At 41.3% G+C, this 5,076-nt stretch overlaps 1 long non-coding RNA gene across 1 annotated transcript; it reads left to right on the top strand.

Annotated features, from left to right (window-relative positions):
* Positions 1 to 1,254: 1,254 nt before the first annotated feature.
* Positions 1,255 to 4,781, top strand: LOC115948450. The gene is made up of 3 exons (XR_004082281.1): positions 1,255 to 1,282; positions 3,290 to 3,374; positions 4,649 to 4,781. It is a non-coding gene; the product is annotated as an uncharacterized LOC115948450 (long non-coding RNA).
* Positions 4,782 to 5,076: the final 295 nt, after the last annotated feature.

The raw sequence follows: 5,076 nt of genomic DNA, 5'->3' as shown, positions 1-5,076 counted from the left end.
TGTTATATTGATCTTTTAAAATTGTTTTTTAAAAAAAGAGACTGTTTCTGAATGATTCTATAAAATGGTAAGTACCTGAAGTATAAGGGACTGGACACTGTGTCCAAAGAGGTCCTGTCCATTGTTCTGACCACATTCTGTGTGTATGAGTAGGAAAACAAAATATCTCTAAACACTGAAGCTTTAGTTATAAGTTTTGAACAAATCTTGAGTTCAGCTCCTTTATGCAAATCTGTCCCAAAGGGAGGGAACATAAGCATTGCATACTGAACCCACTGGAAGTAGATTTGAGTGATTTGATTTCTTTTATTCTCTGCAAAGATTCCTAAGCTAAAACACGTGAATGGGCTAATTTGTTTAAAATGCCTTTTCTTCTTTCTCTTCATATTGCCTTTGGCAATTTTAAGCCTTCAAAGACAGCTTTGGTTTCTTAGCAGTCTGCCCTACTGAAGTAAGACTTTAATCAAGCTCACTAGCATCCAAATATGATGTGCAGCTGTACACTGTGCAGCTGATTGATTATTATTAGCCTCCCTGGGTACCTCAGAAAAAGCAGACACACTGGAAAGATGCAGATATTTTTCATTTAGGTATTTACTGTTCTTTTCCCAACCTTACCTCATTTGTTCTACTGTGATAAATAGGAAGAGGGTAAATGGACATCTTAAATCTTGACAGTGAATTTCATGCTAGTCAAAATAAGATTTTGGGTTTTTTTTCCCTGAAGTCTTAAGAACTAGGATCACCAAAGGGAAAAAAAAAAAGTATTTCTAAAAATATTTCTATCAAAGAAGCCATTTTATCAGAAACTGGAAAAGAATGAGTTTTGCAGATCAGGCTGCTTTATAGTCATTATTAGATTTGTTTAATATAAACAAGGTTCTTGAAACTGAATCTTCTGTCTTGAGCACAGGAAGGTGGCAATCAGCCCCTTTTTTTCAAATTTATCCCAACGTGGCTGTTCCAGTTTGCTCATCTTACCCACCCAGCAAGTTCATTATTCTGGCTTGTCTTTCTCCTCTGAAAGTTTTCATGGGAATTGTTGAAAGGTTTCATTTTAGTTCCACTGTGGAGTGAAAATCAAGTCTCAAGATCATGACAGCTGGGGTTCTCTTTGGGACTCTCTTTTCCCTTTAAAGGAATGAGATTGCTGGTTTTAATCTGCTTCCATGGACTGAAACGACTCCTGTGTTCAAACTGGCATTACTGACAGGGAGACAGCTGCAGTTTGGGAATCAGTTCTCTGGGACTTGCAACCTGCCTGGCAAGGAAACCTCATCAGGTAGGTTTGACCTCATTTAAATGCCATTATTCCAAGGACTTGCTCAATCTGTGTACCCTGAAGTGGGAGAGACACCACAGAGAATGGAAAGATGGATGGCAGGCTTGGATGAATGCCCTAGTTAGGCTCTCTATATTAGATTGTCATGCTTTTCCTGGCCCAGATGCTAACATCTAACACATTTTTAATACTATTGCCTGTTGAGATCCTATTAGAAAATGATTCAGAGTCTGGAAAGTTAGGGGGGAAAAAAAAGTTAATTCCCTAGAAATAATATGGTCATTATGTGTACACTGAATTCAATATGTAACTTGGGTTCTTTATGGCCTCTCTACCATCCTGCACACCAGCTTTTTAAAATTGCAGTCACATTCATTATGAAGTAAATGCCTAGTGCAAGTGATTCTCAAAACAGTTTGTAATTTAAATTCCTATTGGAAATAAAAGTAATGACCCACAATAGCTCATTAGTGGCTTTGCAAATGTTCATTATTTCCTTTCTCTTTGTCTTTCTCCTGGTTTTCTCCCCTTACTAAAAGACAGGGGAGTTTAAAGGTTTAGACTACCTTTAGAGCTATCCATCTCTAATGACGCATGAAAATGAACATTCGATTCCTGAATGAGGAAATCATCATTCCCTGGTGTTTTTGAGGGGATAAGTGTGTTCACTTAGCAATCTGTGAGGAAGCTGGGTATTCCAGATGATTTTAAGAAATTTTTTTCTATTTATGCCTAGGGGAATTTTTAAAATTATTCTGAAATATCAAAAGAAATATGGAGAAAGCAAAGAAGTCCCTAAAAAGATGGATACAGACAGTTTGGATTTTGAATCCAGGCTGTTTTTAATGATACCCTGGATGCTGCTACACTACCAAAGATTTGCCTGGCTGTCCATTGCTTGGAGATGCACAAGGAGAGATAATTCCATGGTTCTAAGGAGAGGCACACAGCCCATTTTCCCTGGCTTCTCTGTCAGATGAAGGCCCAGCATCTGCCATGCAGATGATCCTTGGATTTCTGGGGAAAATAACACAGGAGAGAGGCAACGTGGGGTGGCAGCGACATTCTGCATTGTCTGCTCCCATGAGCAGGATTTCAGAGTGCCTGCTCTGGAATGGTGTTATCCTCAATAAGAGGGTCACCCATAAAAACACACCCTTAAAAATACCCTGATTCTCAGTGCCCTGAAGTCCCCAGCCCCTGAGCGCCGCTCCCTGTTTGTCTCCTTTGTGCTGGCTCGTGTGGCAGCATTTGCTGTTGCTCTGGAAATTCCAAAACGCTCCCTGCCCCAAAATCCTCGCAGCAACAATTCAGTGGGATCAAACCTGTGTCCCACATGGCTCCAGCATGGCTCTGCTTTAGAGTGTGCTTGGAGAAAAAAATGAGGGCAAAATATCTTATTTATCTCTAGTTTCCCTCTTCCCCAGTGATTATTTTCTCCTCATTAGCAATCAGACCTTGGAGACTGTCAGCGTGCTGCTGACTGCTGGTGGGGGCAGGCCTTAAGGCAAACCTCTTTAGAATATAAAATAACAGATTGCTTGCTTGTGGAAGGCTCTCATAAGTGCTCAGCAGAAGTGAAGTTTCACTGACTGCTTTCTGTGTGTGCAAAGGGATTACTTTGGCAACATATACATGAAACAAAACCTGGTAACGTGCTTAAAAGCATTACCCATTGTTGGAATTTGGGTTATTCAGTGCAGTCATTAGATCACACCCAATAATTCTGTAAAAATTGATTTTTCCATCCTAAGGTCAATTCATTTTATTGCATTGCTTCAAGCAGGTTTCTCCCAAAGCACAATGCTCCTCTGTGAGCCACCAGCACCGTGGCTGGTTTGCTGATGTTTACATTAGGTCATCGAAGATTTAGGTTTTACTGAGCTTGGACAAAACTAGCTCATTTGACCTATGATGCATTACTTTTAAAAAATAACAAGGAATGTTCTTTTTCAACCCTCTTATCTGCTTCTTGCCTGAATTCTGCCTGAATCTCTGACTGGTGAGGCTTACTGGAAGCAGCTTCTTCCCTGTGAGCAGGAGAGCAGCTGCTCTCTGCCTGTCTCTGCCTCTCAACAGAGAGAAGCAAAAGGTCAGTCCCTGGTTTCTCATAACTTGCATGCACTACACTGTTTTCTTTTTCAGATTTTTAGCTCTATTCTTATTCAGATCTACTTACCACACCCACTGCGTGCTTGCCCCTCCTCTGGTGTGTACTCTGGTGTGTCACTCTTCAGTTTTGCCCTTCAGGGAGGTGTCAGATGTGATGCTAACCTTTCCAAATCCCAATTTAAAACAATATTATCCTTCTCACTTAGCTCACTATAAACTGACTACACAGTACCACCTGCTGATGGACCAGCATCACAAACCTGGCTTTTATTACTGTTTTGGTTTTTTATTTTATTCTTTTCAAAGGCAGAGTTGTCTGTGACAGCACTGCCTTCTTGGGAAGGGGCCCTGTGTAAGAGGCAGGGATGCTCTCGTGTTTGTGCAGTGCTTTGGACTCTGTCATCTGCTACCACTTAGCAGGAAGATAATGTTGTGTCAGAAGGAGACTTGTGCCTTAGAAGAAAGAGTGAATAGTGTCCATTTTTTTTCAGAGCCTAAAAAGGCAGAAGAAAAAAATGAGAGCATAAGCCAGCAGGCCTAAGGCTATTCTGATTTGCATCAGGATCTGTATAGGCCCTGTATGGCTTACAAAGCCTAGGAATCATCTCCATCTACTTCTGTCACCCACCCCAAAGTTCAGGAATGAAGTGTCTGAATATCAAGGTCATTATTCTTCATTAGTCTTCATTAATGTGAGAGCTGATACTGGTCTGATCTCTTATTTCATAAGCTTTCACTACTGAGGCACCAAAGCCCTTGCCCTCCCCAAAATTCAGGAGAGAAACTTGTGTCATTTCAGCTGGGAGCTTTTCCCCTTTGTCAATACAGACAAATATTGATTGTAGTTTTGCAGTTGTTGATTCTGAGCCTGTCACTCACGCCAGAATGTTCCAGTAACTTCTGGCCTAATGAAAGCTTGCAGAATCTGTCCCTTCTTAGGGAACAAAGTCAGTGTAATCACAGCCAGATAACTGTCAAAGAGAAACGGAGCAAAGCCAAGAAAAAGAGGCGACAGAGCCAGATCTTGGTATTTTGCAAATCCAGATTGTCTCCCCTTCAATTATCCATCGGGTGATTAAGAACAGTCCATCCTATGGGCAATGCTGCTGGGTTCAAGAACTTCCTTTTCACCCACTTTGCATGGCTTTCTCTCTCTTTCTTTGTCTTCTCTTTTGCTTCTTCTAAGACATGAAATACTCTGGTGCATGGGTTTTGGTTTAGGAAGGCTTGCTTTTTTCTTTTCATTTCATCAAGACAGAGTTCCATTTGTTCAGCATCTGCACAGGACAACATCTGGAGCCCCAGGAAATTCAGCTGCTCTGTGTATGACGCTTAAATGAAATTACTTTTTCATGCACTTCAGAAGAGTATCAAGAGCATCTCTCTGACCAAACAGAGCCTTTTGTTCTCCTCCAGCAAGTGTTTCTCATTAAAAATGTCATCTCCCTAACAAATTGCTTCATTGCCTTTGCAGCTGGGGTTATTGTTTTCATGGTTTTGTACTTGTGTGATTCTCTAAGGGATCAGAAAGCTGGGAGAAGCAGGGCTTGGTTTCTTCTCCCTTTTTTCCTGTGTGTACCACTTGAACTTTCCACTTTTGGGGTGCAGTGTCATGTATTTACCTCTGTGCCCTCTTGGCACGGCACTCAGAGGCAGAGCGTGGGGCACAGGCAGCAGCACGA

This window comes from Geospiza fortis, unplaced genomic scaffold (assembly GCF_000277835.1).
Source record: "Geospiza fortis unplaced genomic scaffold, GeoFor_1.0 scaffold330, whole genome shotgun sequence".
Classification (NCBI taxonomy): domain Eukaryota; kingdom Metazoa; phylum Chordata; class Aves; order Passeriformes; family Thraupidae; genus Geospiza; species Geospiza fortis.
The sequence above is the reverse complement of the archived record's forward strand: the minus strand, read 5'-3'. Positions and strand labels throughout refer to the sequence as shown.